The 17,409-nt window shown below is 42.4% G+C and overlaps 2 long non-coding RNA genes across 3 annotated transcripts in view; one reads left to right on the forward strand and one right to left on the reverse strand.

Annotated features, from left to right (window-relative positions):
* Window positions 1-352: 352 nt before the first annotated feature.
* Window positions 353-7,388, reverse strand: LOC112584637. Its single transcript, XR_003108966.3, has 2 exons — window positions 7,347-7,388; window positions 353-832 (listed from the first exon to the last, which is right to left on the reverse strand). It is a non-coding gene; the product is annotated as an uncharacterized LOC112584637 (long non-coding RNA).
* Window positions 7,389-11,245: 3,857 nt separating this feature from the next.
* The window catches only part of LOC112584639, a 31,082-nt gene continuing 24,918 nt past the window's right edge, over window positions 11,246-17,409 (forward strand). For both annotated transcript variants that reach the window (XR_006550658.2, XR_006550657.2), the window contains exons 1-2: window positions 11,246-11,821; window positions 15,057-15,907. This is a non-coding gene — a long non-coding RNA (uncharacterized LOC112584639). The remainder of the gene's footprint in view (window positions 11,822-15,056; window positions 15,908-17,409) is intronic.

A 17,409-nucleotide genomic window follows, 5' to 3' on the forward strand; every position in this document is an offset into this window, starting at 1 on the left:
AATTGAGAGGTTGGGACTGCCATATATACACCACTGTGTACAAAATAGATAACCAATGAGAATCTACTGTATAGCGCAGGGAACTTGACTCTGCGTTGACCTAAATGGGAAGGCAATTGACAAGAGTGGATACATGTATGCATATGACTGATTCACTTTGCTTTACAGCAAGGAACTCATACAACATTGTAAAGCAATTATACTTCAAAAAATTAATACAAAATAATAAAATTGAAAATAATAGAATAAATGAGAACAAAATTAAGTCACATAGGCCTAAGATGACTTCAGAAAATTTGGGTCTCAAAACTTACAGATATTACCTGCAGAACACTTTAAAAAACGAGGCAAAGAAATTCAACAGAGATTTATTCATTTTTTTGTGATGGGTGTGGGTGGAGTGGTGACCTCATTATTGCAAGGACTGAATGTCATTATAAGCAGCCTTTAAACAGAGGCCTTTCAAAAAAAAAAAAGAGGCCTTTCAAAAGCAAGAAATCAGTTATTAGACTACATGAAGTGAACACAACAGCACACATGTTCACCTACAGGATGAATGAACAAAGCAACTATCTTCATATCATGTGCGCGGGTAATTGTGTTTTGGGATAAGATTTCTGATGACACGTGCATGTTCAGTCACTCAGTTATCCCACTGTTTGTGACCCCATGGACTGTGGCCCATCAGACTCCTCTGCTCATGGATTCTCCAGGCAAGAATACTGGAATGGGTTGCCATTTCCTCTTCCAAGACAGCATCCAACAACCCATCAGAAAATAAAAATGGTGGCGATGCCGATGCTGATACTGTACATCAAGAAGTTGAAGAAAACTGTTTTGTAAAATGAGAATGGGAAAAAAAAATCCTAAATTGAGGTTTCTATGATTTTAAGCATTTACATGACTAAATTAATACATTAAATATTATAAGCAGACATTTGATTATTTCATCTATATTTCTAAAAGTTTACACACTCCTGAGAGGGAGAAAACTTTTTTCCCCTTAATATATATATATATATTATTGAAATATAGTTGACTTACAGTGTTTCAGGTACACAGCAAGGTGATTCAGCTATACATATACACATAAATTATATTTGAAATTATTTTCCATTATACATTATTATACTATATTGACTATAGTTTCCTGTACTATACAGTAACCTTTGTTGCTTGATGCATATCTTTTTTCTTTTATTAGAAATCTAGCATTCTATTAAGTCAAGCAAATAGACTCAAAATGTCATAAATTTTTTAGTTAGGCAAAAATTCAGAAGTTTTCTAAAATATATGTATTATACATATTATTTATATATTTGTAGACAAAAGTTTTTCTACTATGTTTGATCAATGCTTGAGAAAGAACATCAAAAAAAAATAAAGAAGAGATGGAGAAACTGGAAAACACAAACTAAATGAAATGGGAGCATTGAATATGAAATAGAACAAGTGAAACAAATTAGGTAAAAGTAAAAGATCACCATATCTTAACCTGCTCCTCAGAAAAATGGAGGATGCCTAATAATCAGGAATGTCCAGTACATTATCCTAATTCTTGTAACTAAAGGTGGAATGGCTAAAGTTTTTGCTTGAATCTGATTCATGGACTCAGAGCGATTACGTGGTATAATGGATTTCCTGAATCCTATTCTGAGGATTGATCACTGAGAAAGGCTTTCTTTTCTCCCCTTGCTTTTCTTTGAAACTCTGCATTCAGATGGATATATCTTTCCTTTTTTCCTTGCCTTTCGCCTCTCTTCTTTTCTCAACTATTTGTAAGGCTGCCTTAGATGACCATTTTGGCTTTTTGCAGTTCTTTTTCTTGGGCACGTTTTTGATCATGGCCTACGTGTTATGAACCTCTGTCCATCCATAGTTCATCAAGCACTCTATCAGAGTTAATCCCTTCAATCTATTTCTTACTTCCGCTGTATAATCGTAAGGGATTTGATTTAGGTCATACCTGAATGGTCTAGTGGTTTCCCCTACTTTCTTCAATTTAAGTCTGAAGTTGGCAATAAGGAGTTCATGGTCTGAGCCACAATTAGCTCCCAGTCTTGTTTTTGCTGGCTGTATAGAGCTTCTCCATCTTTGGTGGCAAGAATATAATCAATCTTTTGGTGTTGACCATCTGGTGATGTCCATGTGTAGAGTGATGTCCATGTCTTCTCTTGTGTTGTTGGAAGAGGGTGTTTGCTATGACCAGTGTGTTCTCTTGGTAAAACTCTGTTAGCCTTTGCCCTGCTTCATTTTGTACTCCAAGGCCAAACCTGCCTGTTACTCCAGATATCTCTTGACTTCCTACTTTTGCATTCTAGTCCCCTATGATGAAAAGGACATTTTTTTGGGGGGTGTTAGTCCTAGAAGGTCTTGTAGGTCTTCGTAGAACTGTTCAACTTCAGCTTCTTCAGCCTTACTGGTCAGGGCATAGACTTGGATTACCATGATATTGAATGGTTTGCCTTGGAAACGAACAGAGATCATTCTGTCATTTTTGAAGTGAAAGTGAAAGTGAAGTCATTCAGTCATGTCCGACTCTTTGTGACCCCATGGACTGTAGCCTACCATGCTCCTCCGTCCATTGGATTTTCCAGGCAAGAGTACTGAAGTCGGTTGCCATTTCCTTCTCCAGAGGATCTTCCCAACTCAGGGATTGAATCTGGGTCTCCCACATTGTAGGCAGATGGTTTACCATCTGAGCCACCAGGGAAGTCGGTTTTGGAGATTGCACTCAAATACTGCATTTTGGACTCTTTTGTTGAGTATGAGGGCTACTCCATTTCTTTTAAGGGATTCTTGCCCACAGTAGTAGATATAACGGTCATCTGAAATAAATTCTCCCATTCCAGTCCATTTTAGTTCCGTGATTCCTAAAATGTCAACATTCACTCTTGCCATCTCCTGTTTGACCATTTCTAATTTATCTTGATTCATGGGTGTAACATTCCAGGATCCTATGCAACCTTGTTCTTTACAGCATCAGACCTTACTTCCATCATCAGTCACATCCACAACAGGGCATTGTTTTTGCTTTGGTTCAGCCTCTTCATTCTTTCTGGAGCTATTTCTCCACTCTTCCCCAGTAGCATATTGGGAACTTACTGACCTGGGGAATTCATCTTTCAGTGTCATATCCTTTTGCTTTTTCATACTGTTCATGGGGTTCTCAATGCAAGAATACTGAAGTGGTCTGCCATTTCCTTCTGCAGTGGACCACATTTTGTCAGAACTCTCCAACATGACCAGGGAAGGCAATGGCACCCCACTCCAGTACTCTTCCCTGGAAAATCCCCATGGATGGAGGAGCCAGGTAGGCTGCAGTCCATGGGGTTTCTAAGAGTTGGACATGACTGAGTGACTTCACTTTCACTTTTCACTTTCATGCATTGGAGAAGGAAATGGCAACCCACTCCAGTGTTCTTGCCTGGAGAATCCCGGGGATGGGGGAGCCTGGTGGGTTGCTGTCTATGGGGTCGCACAGAATTCGATATGACTGAAGCGACTTAGCAGCAACAGCAGCAGCAGCAGCAGCTCCAGCATGACCCATCCATCTTGGGTGGCCCTACTCAGCATGGCTCATCATTTCATGCAGTTAGACAAGGCTGTGATCCATGTGATCAGTTTGGTTAGTTTACTGTGATTGTGGCTTTCAATCTGTCTGCCCTCTGATGACAGTATGGACCTAACAGAAGCAGAAGATATTAAGAAGAGGTGGCAAGAATACACAGAAGAACTATACAAAAAAGATCTTAATGACTCAGATAACTGTGATGGTGTGATAACTTGCCTAGAGCCAGATATCCTGGAGTTTGAAGTCAAGTGGGCCTTAGGAAGCATCACTATGAACAAAGCTAGTGGAGGCGATGGAACTTCACTTGAGCTATTTCAAATCCTAAAAGATGGTGCTGTGAAAGTGCTGCACTCAATATACCAGCAAATTTGGAAAACTCAGTAGTGGCCACTGGACTGGAAAAGGTCAATTTTCATTCCAATCCCAAAGAAAGGCAATGCCAAAGAATGCTCAAACTACTGCACGATTGCACTCATCTCACACATTAGTAAAGTAATGCTCAAAATTCTCCAAGCCAGGCTTCAACAGTACGTGAACTGAGAACTTCCAGAAGTTCAAGTTGGATTTAGAAAAGGTAGAGGAACCTGAGATCAAATTGCCAACATCCATTGGGTCATACAAAAAGAAAGAGAATCCCAGAAAAACATCTACTTCTGCTTCACTGACTACGCTAAAGCCTTTGCTGTGTGGATCACAACAAACTGTGGAAAAGTCTTCAAGAGATGGGAATACCAGACCACCTTATTTGCCTCCTGAGAAACCCATATGCAGGTGAAGAAGCAACAGGTAGAACCGGACATGGAATAATGGACTGGTTCTAATTGGGAAAGGAGTACATAAAGGCTGTATATTGTCACCCTGCTTATTTAACTTCTATGCAGAGTACGTCATGTAATTTGCTGGGGTGGATGAAGCACAAGCTGGAATTAAGATTACTGGGAGAAATATCAATAACCTCAGATATGCAGATGACATGACCATTATGGCAGAAAGCAGAGAGGAATGAAAGACCTTCTTAATGAAAGTGAAAAAGTTGGCTTAAACTCAGCATTCAAAAAACTAAGATCATGGGATCTGGTCCCATCACTTCATGGCAAATAGATGGGGAAACAGTGGAAATGGTGACAGACTTTATTTTTTGGGGCTCCAAAATCACTGCATATGGTGACTTCAGCCATGAAATTAAAAGATGCTTGCTCCTTGGAAGAAAAGCTATGACCAACCTAGACAGCATATTAAAAAGCAGAGACATTACTTTAGTGCCAAAGGTCTGTCTAGTCAAAGCTATGGTTTTTTCAGTAGTCATATATGGATGTGAGAGCTGGACCGTAAAGAAAGCTGAGCACTGAAGAATTGGTGCTTTTAAACTGTGGTGTTGGAGAGTCCTTTGGACTGCAAGAAGATCAAACCAGTGAATCCTAAAGGAAATCAATCCTGAATATTCATTGGAAGGACTGATGCTGAAGCTGAAACTCCAATATTTCAGCCACCTAACGCAAAGAACCAACTCATTGGAAAAGACCCTGATGCTGTAAAGATTGAAGGCAGGAGGAGAAGGGGATGACAGAGGATGAGATTGACTGGATGGACATGAGTTTGAGCAGGGTCTGGGTGTTGGTGATGGACAGAGAAGCTTGGCGTGCTGCAGTCCATGGGGATGCAAAGAGTTGGAGATGACTGAGCAACTGAACTGATCTGAACTGATTCTGAGGATTGTTGTCTGTCTATTTGTGCTTCTAAATTTTCTTTCTTATTTGTATTTTTACCAAAGTTGGTAGATGGAATATATCAAGGCTGTAATAAATTTAATGCCCCATGGGCCTATAAATGGTTATTAGGTACAGTAATGAGGGAGGGTTCCAGTGCGTCCTCAGTAATGAATGTTAAGATTATCGTTCCCTCTTTGGTCCTTCTGTTCAGTAGCTCCTTTTTATACTTCAAGGGTAAAGGTTTTTTCTGGAATGATTTTTTTCCGCACAGCCTCAGCCTACAGTGGAGAAGATGAATCCACCTCCAGGAATTCCACTTCCAGGAGTAAATATTTCTGACCCATTATGATGTAAACCTTACACAGACCTCTAGCTCATATAACCTCTCTGCCCTGTCTCTTCATTTGGAGAACAGGGTCATAGATACTTTATACTTGCTTCTCCTTTTTGTGCAACTCTGTATCCCTCCCCCATCCCGACAAAAAAAGAAAAAACTCTGGAAGATATTTGAAGTGATGCTTAAGCAATATCCTTCTTGCCTTAGGATGAGTAATTATGCATGATGGAAAACATATGAAAGTATCTTATAAGGTTATTAGCTCCCTCCTCTCCCATCCACATACCCCTACAATCCATTCCCATGCCTTTTGTTCAAAGTTAAAAGCAACTGATATAAATTATGTGATACAACTTCTTGGTCTAAACCACCAAATACTTTTTTTCCCCATCTCTTGCTACAGGCTGCGAGGATTGCCTTTATTCTTTCTATACGAAACTGACTTTTCCTCTTCCTCTTGGTTGAACTCTACATGAAGGAAGCCGATTTACTGGGCCAGTGGCAGTTACTTGGATGTTCAGACATATGGTCCACAAACTGCTTCATTCTGTTTTAAATCAGTTCCCCCTGATGGGCTCCATTCTTTCTGCCCTTTTTGCCACAGGTGAAGTAATGAAGATGCTTATTGTGGCTTCCTGTTAATATTCCAAAGCCTGAGGCTCCGAACAGCAGGATGTCTGTTCTCCAGCTGTTTTTCCAACAGGAAGGAGGGATAAAATAAACAAAGGGTACACAGTAGTCCGCTGAAACCACAGGTAATCCTCAGCTGCACTACAAACAATTCAGGATTGCTATACTGGTCCACCATCACAGATTCCCATCAGCAAAGGCAGCTTCAAGATTCTTTGGGGGTAGTTTGCAGTTTCTTTCAAGTCCTTCATATCCAGAGTGCAGCTAACCCGTAAAATCCAGATCTGGACCAATGAGTACTAACTCTCTTGCTGTTCAGTGATTTTTAAGCAGAATCCTATGGAGTGGGATGGGGGCAGTCACGGTTATAAAGAGGCACACGTTGCACACACACACCAGTTTCGTCTTATACTTGAATTTAAAATATATCTGAATTGACAAGCCCTTCAAAATGAGAATTGGTGTAACATTCTTGCTAATGTCTGAAGGCTTAATATTAGAAGATATTGTTTCTCCAGACACCTAAATGTAATCCAGCCAACTGAATTAAGCAGAATTCTTATTACATGACTTGCCTTTTTTAGTGATGTGGAAACTGTGAATACTATGCCAGCTTCATGTGAAAGGTTTATTGAAGGACCTATGCCTGATTCCTGAGCCAATTCTGTAGAGATATGTAAGTTTGGTGTCCAAAACTAGTTTCTTTCTTTGATATGATCTTGATGACTTGGAACCTAAAGCAATAGATACCACATAAAGGCAAAATGTATTGTTGATTCATAGCCAAGCATCTGAATATTATTCTCAATGTGCGTAACAATGTATCTTCAAGGGAAGATAAACTTACCTCTTGGTCATCTACAAAATCTTAATCCTAAACTTTTGAAATCCTGCAAGTTAATTCCCAAAGGCTATTTTCTTCTTAGCAAGGTATATAGTTATTCTTCTCAATGAAAGCAACACTTAGTACAGGGCCAAATATAGTTCAAAAGGAAACTGAAATTGGATTAAGCAAGTCATGCAAAGTCACAGGCTTGAATGGTCATAGACACTGTCAATGATGTTGAAATGAATTTACCAGGCCAGTCATGCTTACCTGCCTGATGATAACCATCAGTTCAGTTCAGTTCAGTTCAGTCGCTCAGTCGTGTCCGACTCTTTGCGACCCCATGAATCGCAGCATGCCAGGCCTTCCTGTCCATCACCAACTCCTGGAGTTCACTCAAACTCATGTCCATCAAGTCGGTGATGCCATCCAACCATCTCATCCTCTGTCGTCCCCTTCTCCTCCTGTCCCAATCCCTCCCAGCATCAGGGTTTTTTCCAATGAGTCAACACTTTGCATGAGGTGGCCAAAGTATTGGAGTCTCAGCCTCAGCATCAGTCCTTCCAATGAACCATAGACATACTCAAATGCTATTTCATGATAGTTCTTTATTATACTTAGAACTTGTTTCCAACCATATGGTACTACTTTTCTTGTTTTTTTATTCTCCTATGCTGCTGCTAAGTTGCTTCAGTCATGTCCAACTCTGTGTGACCCCATAGATGGCAGCCCACCAGGCTCCCCCGTCCCTAGGATTCTCCAGGCAAGAACACTGGAGTGGGTTGCCATTTCCTTCTCCATTCTGTAGTTGCCCTACTCTAGGGCAGCTATAGGCTGGTCAGGCCTATAGCTGGGACTCGGGCTTGGCCAATTAGACCTTCTTCTAGGACTTTGACTCTAGGATGGAAAGATTATTTTTTGACTCTTGGATAAGAATCAAATGTACTCCCTGCTTCTTGCTGTTCACTCCCTTGGATTTGGGGCATTTCCAAGCCTGTTCCTCCAGCTATTATTGAGCTCCCGATAGACTTCCAGTAAATTCTTCTTTATTAGCATTCATTTGAGCCAGTTTCTAATACATGCAGTCAGGAATGAAGAAATATTGTCATAATCTAAAATGGTAGTGAAAGGAACAGTGGCTTTGACAAAATGACATCTTGGAGGGAATTAACAGCTGAGCTGTGCCGTAAGAACAAGAAGGGGTTTCCGTTGGATGGGAGGAGGAAGGGAGGTACACACAGAGGAAACGGCATATGCGAGGCTGGGGCTGAGAGACCTGGTGGCACCTGGTACTTGGAGAAATGCAGGCAGCTTTGGTGATTGCTGAGTAGTGTGTAGGTGAGAGCTGAGGCCGGGACATCCTATGAAAGAAGTATCACAACCTCGAAGTTGAGGGTTATGTTTTATGTAGTGGGAATTTTTAGGACTTCAAGCTCGGGAGACATCTCTTCTCAAGTAGCCCTGAGAGAGCTGTTCTGAGAAGGTGGGGGGTGGGAGGGGGAGAGTCAGGTTATATAGACGCTTGCAACAAAGGGCAGGTAGTCTGAACATCATTGTTAACTACGGAAAACCAGATATTTCAAGTACTAGAACTTAGCACTATTCTATGTATGGGAAGATGCAAGAGTTTGGGCATACTGAAATTGTTCATTTCACATGCATCTCTTCTACCTGGGGCCAAAATCCCATGATTTGATTGTTCACATCCTTAGTTCTCGGCTCACCATAGGGGTGGTGGCAGTCTTGTAGCAGGCGTTCTTCCTGGGCTCAGAAATTCCCATTTGGAGGGTTGGAATCTCTGATGGCTGTGACATAGTTGTTTATTGATATGGCAGGAAATACTCCACTTCACAGCTCTGTTGTCCATCAGATTAAAAACGTGCCTTTTGTCATTGGATGGTACCTAACACAAGGGCTGGCTGTGGGTTAGGTGAAGAGAAGGGATTAGTACATGTTCAGTGGGAAAAAAGGACAGTTGAGTTCAGTTCCTTTGAGATACTTCCTCCAAAATTTTAGAGCGGGATAAACTCTGTCAGGCTACGTGTACCTGAAGTGCCAGAAATGTATATGCCATCTGGAGGCAGCTCCTTAAAACAGTGTCATTCCATCCCTGCATGTAGTTAACAGTGTATGTGGAACATTCCAGACAGTTGGGAACATTTCCTATGTCTCTCTACCTCTGAAGAAAAAAAAGACTAAGAAGTATCATTCCTGTTGGATCCTTCAGTGTTTAGCAATGTTCTGCCAGGAATGTTCCTCTCTGTCTCACCCATGTTTTCTCTGCTGCAGCTCACCTCTCTTCCTGTTGCTTTCCCTCAAGAGGAAACGGACATGATGGGCTTGTCAGCCTCCGCAGTAATAACAGCCCTTCATATGCTTGACGTCGACTCCTAAATTGCCTTTAGCTTTTCCTTCCAGTTCTCTTAGTCTGTTTTCCAGCCTTTAATCATCTCTGTGGGTCTCTTCTCAACCCTGTCCAAGTGCGCGAAGTACCTCTTAAGGCATTCTTCAGTTTTAAAACAAACACCAAAGTTTCCAGGCTTGTTCAAACTGGCAAAATAAGATGACTTTCTAAGAAAAACTATTTGAATCAAAAGAAAATATGGTTAAGGTGTTCCTGGAACATGAAATGATATGCCAACCAATTAGGGGGGGAAGAAATCTTTCAGTATTGCTCTTTTCTAGCTGATGTCATTTTAGGATAGATTTTGCCCAAAGATTCCCTAAAGGAATGAGAAAAGGTCAATGTAATCAATGTTTATAGAACACCTACTATGTGCTGGACATTTCATGGCACTGAGGAGCCAAAGGTAAATGAGATGCAATTCTTACTCTTAAAGAGCTTGTAGGCTAGTAGTTCGGAGAAGGCGATGGCGCCCCACTCCAGTACTCTTGCCTGGAAAATCCCATGGATGGAGGAGCCTGGTAGGCTCCAGTCCATGGGGTCGTGAAGAGTTGGACACGACTGAGTGACTTCACTCTCACTTTTCACTTTCATGCATTGGAGAAGGAAATGGCAACCCACACCAGTGTTCTTGCCTGGAGAATCCCAGGGACGGGGGAGCCTGGCGGGCTGCCATCTATGGGGTCACACAGAGTCAGACACGACTGAAGCAACTTAGCAGCAGCAGCAGCAGGCTAGTAGTTGAGGCACAAACCAAAAAGTTTATTCAGAGTGAGAGCTGCTGTGTGTGTGCTCAGTTGTGTCTGACCTTTGGAGACCCCATGGAGTGTAGCCTGCCAGGATTCTCTGTCCATGGAATTCTCCAGGCAAGAATACTGGAGTGGGTTGCCATTTCCTACCCCTGTGGATCTTCCCAATCCAGGGATTAAACCCGTGTCTTTTGCATCTACTGCATTGGAGGCTGTTTCTTTACCGCTGTGCCACCTGGGAAGCCCCAGAGTGAGAGAGAGATACAGGAGTACAAATAAGAGCATGAGGAAGAGTGCGGATGAAAAGGTGGAAGATAGCGTCTCTAACTGGTGAGGTCTGCTTCGAGCAGATTCTTGAAAGAGGACTCAGAGCTTTCCAGGTTTGGAAAGTAGGTGGGAAAGGATGTTCCTTTCCCTGGCACGGAGGACTGCCTAGTAGGAGGTATGGAGATGGGAAACAGTGCGATGTGTTTGGTAGTTAGCATAGGACAGAACAAGCCTGTGGCAAGAGATAAGATGGCGGGGATGAGATCATAAAGAGCTTCACCTGCTACTCATAGGAGTTTGGATTGTTTGTGGCAATCGGAACCTTTAAGTGTTTGTGTAGAGCAATGTAGTAATTTAGGAAGACCTGCCGTCCAGAATGATCACTCTGCTGTGAAGATATAGGAGGAGAATAGGGCTAAAGTGAGTTGGCCTGGAGGCAGATACAAGAGTTAATAGATGATTGCAACAGAGAGATGAGAAATGATGTGGGCTGAGGCTAGGAGAAGAAGAGATGATTGAATGAAGCTAGGCAACTTTGAAGACCCCCCATGAAAGCTGAGAATAAGCAAATAAGGTGGGTGCTATAGAATATGGGATAGGCTACCCACTCCAGGACTCTTGGACTTCCCTAGTGGCTCAGTTGGTAAAGAATCTTCCTGCAATGTAGGAGACCTGGGTTTGATCCCTAGGTTGGGTAGGTTCCCTGGAGGAGGGCGTGGCAACCCACTCCAGTATTCTTGCCTGGAGAATCCCCACAGAGGGGAGCCAAGCGGGCTACAGTCCATGGGGTCGCAAAGAGTTGGACACGACTGAGAGACTGAGCACAGCGCATAGAACATGGGACCCAAGGTAATTCTCAAAAGACTCCTCCGTTTCAGTTTTAGATACAGGAGCCAGCTCCACAATTGAAAAGTAAAGATGTTGTCTTCCTTAGCCAGTGGGGAGAAAGTTCCAGAATTAGTGTCAGTTTGGGTATCACAGAATCAGATGAGGAGCTCAGCAGAAAATCATACAGTGCAGCACATGATGACTCCATCACCCAGGAAGGCTCACAAGAAGGGACTTAAAACATTAGTAGTCTGTGTGATTCATGTACTGATGACCTGTATAAGATGTAGGATAGAAGATAAACCTTAGAAAGGATGTATTCCTGATGCAATCAGACTAGGGACTTTACTTACCTAACGAGTAAGAACAAGTGACAGTTGAGTAAGTTCCTGTGATTGCCAAATGTGCTGGTAGTTTCTCAGATTGTGGCTGCTGTGGAAAAAAGTCCCTTCTCCTGCACTTCCTCTCTCTGGAGCCTCGAAGTCCTGGGAATGAAGGTGAGAATGAGTTTGAGTTCTGAGGATGGGTCAGGATGATCCAGGAGGTCTGGCGTGTGTGTGTTGGTTGAGAGGAGAGGGTGATCAGAGGGTGGGAGCAGAGCAGGCAAACTGCTGAGAAGCGGGCGATCTTTGTGGGTGGCAGGACTTCGAGGCACGGGGGCACTGTTCGCTGAGTTTTGAGGTTCAGGGCTGAGGGAAAATGAGGTCAAGCCAGTGAACTTTCTGCCAGAGGTTAAGTTCCAAAATTCCATCTGCAACTTTTTGTCAGTTGGCTTTCAGAATGCTTAGGATTAATACTTGCTTATTTTTCTCAGAAATCTGTCATGATCCTTCCAAGGGACAAAATGGGCCATATTCTAGTGAATTAGTAAAGGTGAAGTTCTGAGATTGTGTTAGGAACGTTGGCTTCATCTCCTGTGGTTAGTTTCTCTGATGCTCTAATCTATGAATAGCAATAATACCACCAGCAATCCTAGAGCCTCGTGCTTTACATAGATACCCATTCATTTCCTCAATAGTATTGTCAGGTAGGTGTTATTTTAGCGATAAGAAATCTGCAGCCCAGGAGGCTGATAAAATGCCCACAGCTGTGCTGCGGGTCAGTGGGGGAGCCAGTATTCAGAACCTGGTCTCTCTGACTTGAAAAGCTTTTGTCTCCTCGTTCCCTCCCTTCTCCACCTTCCACAGCAGGGAGCGAACAGGCTGACTCCGCAGGCACAGCTAAAAGCTTTGTCAGTTAGCAAGATGGTGTCCACAGCCTGTGTGGGGGGGAGCTTGGCCAGCAGCTCAGTGGTGTTTTTCTGACACTGGCTGGGCTGGCAAGTGATTTCTCTCGGGATTCTGACCAAAGCGGAGGGTGGCGACATTCAGGGCCTGAATCATACTGCTGGCTGGCCTTGACTTCAGAGGCCAGCGTTCCTGTGATTGTTCTCTCAGGCTTTAATTTATGGGCCCTGCTAAAAGGCAGGCTGGGTGTCTCGGCCAGAGAGAAAGGTGCGTGTGGAGCAATGGCATGTCACCAGGCAGCTGGCTAGAGGCCTGGTTAGTGAAGGGCACCTGAGGGCATGGAGACCAGGCTCTCTTCCTCTGCGTGTTCTCCCTGGGTGGACAGCTGGCACCCATTTCATGTCAATCACACAGGACAGGATGTCCTTGGTGGGAGACGAGGAGACCGTGCAGAACTTAGGTGTTGCTATTAATCATTGGCATGATTTAAAAAATTGGATTATATGGGATTTTTTTGGGGGGGGGGCTCAAAAACTAATCTTGGATTTTAAAGTCATTCAGGAGATAGTTTGGGAGCACTGACTCTATTTTAAGCACTCTTCTAAGCATCAGAATATATCATTGGTTAAAATAGACAAAAATGATTGCCTGAATCAAATTTGAAAAGGCAACTCTTCTAGGGATGTGTACTTACAATCAATTCTGCTCATTTCCTGAGTCTCAAATAAGTGAAAAGCAGTAGCTTTGGAGATGAATAAGAAGTTACTTCACAGTTCCAAACATAAGGATGCTTGAGACCATAGTATGAAGCAGAATATGATAAATCCCATAATGTAGATATTAAGAAAGTAAAGTGGGCATTCAAAGGTAGAACACGTATGTTTTTAAAGTATCTATTTATTTATTTTTGGCTGTGTCGGGTTTTGGCATCTGGCACCTTTGTGGAGCCACGCGGGAGCCGTTGTTGTGGCACAAAGCCTCTCTGGGCATGCTTGCAGTCTCTAGGCATGCTTGCAGTCTCAGTAGCTGAGGTGCATGGGCTTAGTTGCTTCGAGGCACGTGGGATCTTAGTTCTCCAGCCAGGGATTGGATTCATGTCTCCTGCATTGAAGGGAAGATTCTTAATCAGTGGACCACCAGGGAAGTCCCCCAGAACACATACTTGAATATCAGAATTAGACCTTTTGGAGGAGATGGCATTTATGTTGTTTCTTAAAGGATAGGTAGGTTTTTGACTGGTGGGGAGTAACGGGAAAGTCATATACAGTGGAAAGATAAGCATTGTCAAAGTGTGAGCATGTTTGAGGATGACGGAGAGACTGACTTTGGGAAATGGAAGCTGGGGAAGTAGCTTGGGTGCTACTGTGGAGGGCAAATAAGTAGCTGGATCTTGGTTTTGTAGAAAAAGGGAAATCATTTGAAGTTGATGAGTATGGAAAAAATATGACAAGAACACTTTGGGAGTGGGGAAAAGAGTCATTGATCTTTGAGCAGTGATGTGCCAGGCACTTTAACAGACATTGTTTATATTCTCATGAAATGAGCCATAATTTAAGGGAGCAAACTGAGGATTAGAGGGTTTGGGAAAATCCTGAAAATCACACAACTAGAAAGAGATGAAACCAGGATTTGAATACAAATCTTCTGGTGGTAAAAGTTTCTTGCCCCACTAATAGTGCTTGCTAAGTCCAGGTGAGAAGATAAAGAGTTTGAATGAGGTTGGAGGCAGTGAAAATAAAAGGAGTTGAATGTTAAGAAGAATGGGTTGGAATAATATGTTGGAAATGGGTATTAGAAAATCTCTCAACAGAAATGAAGAATGGGAGAGAAGGAAAGGTTAATAAAGGGAAGGTTTTCATTTAGTGGAACAGTGGCATCGTTAATGGAAGCTGGGAAGTTGGGTGGAAGAACTAGTTTTGCAGAGGAAGAGAGTGAGTTTGGTTTTAAAGATGTTTGTTTTGTGGTATTGGAGGGACATCCAGATATCCGGCTAGAAGATTACAATGGAGGTCTGAGCCCTTTTCTTAAGAATTGGGTGCAATCCATGGGGAAGTGATTGTTCAATTGGATGATATCATTGGGCGAATAGGTGAAAGGGTCAACCATGACTAGAAACTGGTTTTCAGAATAGAAAGAGTCAACGGAGGATTTTAATCTTACTTTTGAAAATATGGCCACGAGTGTTTGATTAACACCGATATCCAAGAACCTTGAGGCTGTGGATTCTTAAATGTTCCACAGTGACCGCCATGTTCCCTTATGTTTGTTTGGATAACTTTTGCATCATTTGCATAAGTGACCTAGAATGGCTTGTTGGTATCACAGTAATGTTGTTGTGTGTTGACGCCTCAACTCCTCCTATCTATGAGGCTTAGGGTGTTCCTAAAAGTGCAGTAATGACTCAAACATAGGCACTCCCATTTGGGAATGTTTGAGTAACATCTCCTAAAGCTCTGCTTTTTTTTTTTTTCCTTTCTTTCTCATGTTTTCCATTTAATTCCTGTAGAAGAACACAATGATGACTGTGGTCCTGAGTGAGAAGGTACTTTGGAAGAGGCATGGTGAAGGCTTTAAGCCACGGTACTCTGTGATCTTGGATCTTGGTCTTTCTCTTAGTAAAGAGTTGGAAAACCTGTTCAATCCACTTTTGAGAGATTATGGAGAAAGACAAATTCAGGCAAGTGATTCATAGATTAAAAGTATCATGAAAAACAGGAAATGAGGAAGCAAGACTATAATCAATCCTAATAAATGGTAAGTAAATCCTCCCCTCACACATGGAAAAAATTGGGTGTGAAGAGGCATGATGTTCCTTCTAAAGTATCAACATTATTGAATATATGAAGTGCTGGCTCATGATGTTTCATTTACCTCAAGTCTACTTTTATTTCTCCCTCCACATGTTTGTGTTTTTTCCTCAGTTCACTTGCTCATGGGCTTTGCTTTGTTCCTGCTCAAAGACCAGAGCCCACAGTGGAGCCTGGAGCAGAGTGAGGATTCAACATATACTTGTTGAGTCCATCGGGTCAGAAGTCTACTCCATCAATTCCTTTGTTCATTTTCTCATTGGATACCTTATTGAGTATTTGTTATGTACCAGATTCTGTGCCAGTTCATGAGGATAAAAAGATGAATCAGAAGTTGTCCCTTCCCTAATGAAGCTCATAAACTAGTGACCCAACAGTGACATAAGCAGAGTTGAAATTTCACTGGATAAGCTTAATAACAGACACAGGCTGTTATTAATAACAGCACAGTTGACACAGGCTGCAGCAGGGGGGAGAGGAGGGGCAGGGAGAGGTCAGAGGAGGTTCCAGAAGAAGGAAGCCTCACTTCCTGTACTGCAGAGATCTCCAGGTATTGACTATTATTATTATTTTGTTCTCTCTTATCTTAAACCTCTTCCTCTTTGCTGTCTCTTTCCCACCAACCTTTAATCTTGTTTAAGCCTCTACCATCGTAAGAAAAGCAACTCTCCTGGGCATCTCTCCAGCATCCCTCTAGTTACTTCTCTCAACGACTTTTATCCTTTCTCTCTTACCTTTTACTTCCAACCTGACTGAATTCTGGCCCTCATCTTCACCTTTCTCTCAAGTTGTTCTCAATAAGGGCCACAAATGGCATCTGGGTTGAAAACCCAATGGAGATGTTCTAGAACTCTTATTTGTCTTCTTGGTTGCATTTGCCACATGATTGACACCTCTTTTATGATCCTCCTCCTCCTCAGCATCTCTCACTCCCCAAATCCTGGTTTTTCTTTGGCTTTCCTGACTGCCTCTTCTTACAGGTTATTGTTTAAAGGTTGGTAAATATTGGAATTTCTCAGAGATCTTTCCTAACTCTGTATTCTCTTCTTGAGAAAATTTATCTACTCATATGGTTCTAATACTGTTTCTATCCTGAAGATTCCCATGTGATTTTCTCCAGCCAAGGTTAGTCTTCTGAACAAAGACTTTCTTTCCTACATTTATTCATCTACCCAACAATTATTTACTGGTGCCCACTGTGTCCAAACACTGTTCTAGAAAGAGAGATTCAACAGCGAACAAATGGACCAAAGTCTTTGCCTTTGTGGTACTTATATTCTACTAAAAGAGACGATTCACTTATACACAAACACACACATTCTGTCAAAAGTGCTATAGAGTAAAAGCAAGCTAGCAAGTGCTGGAGTGTGAATAGGAGATTTTGTTCTTTATGAAGGGCGATCAGCAAGTCCCCTTTAATCAGATGACAGTTAAGTAGAGATTCAGATAAAGAGAGGGCAAGGGTGAGCCACACAGATATTTGGGGAAGAGCTCAACATCAGAGGGAAGATTATTACAGTCATTCTCCATCATCTTTACCTAGAATGAGTAAGAAATCCCAGATGATGAGACTCTTCTACCCTGGGACTAGAGGGGGATAATTGGGGGGAACAAGTGACTTAGTGTCACTTCTATATTTTCCCTTCTTCCCCTTATACTCAACAAATGACCTTTTCTTGCTTAATGTAGCTGAATCATACAGGTGGGCTAGGAAGAATTAAAATAGTCTCTGTAAATTGCTGGCTATCCCAGAAGCCATTTGGAAACAATTATCTTCCCCCACAAAACCGCTTCTCCACCCATCTTCCCGCTGACCGTGACAGGCTCTCACATCCACCCTGTTTCCCAGGCCAGAGACAAGGGCATCACCCTCCCTTATCCCCAGTAGCAGATTCATCACCAAGTTCCTGTAGGTGGCATCGTCTCTCAGGTCTCTCCATTTCCCTTGATCCCTTCCGCCTCTACATAAAATCACTTCCCGTCATGTTTGATCTGGATGACTGCTCTGAACTCCCTTCCAGTTTCCTTTCTCTTGTTAGCCCATCCTTTATC

The sequence above is a fragment of the Bubalus bubalis genome, chromosome 4, assembly GCF_019923935.1.
Source record: "Bubalus bubalis isolate 160015118507 breed Murrah chromosome 4, NDDB_SH_1, whole genome shotgun sequence".
Taxonomy (NCBI): domain Eukaryota; kingdom Metazoa; phylum Chordata; class Mammalia; order Artiodactyla; family Bovidae; genus Bubalus; species Bubalus bubalis.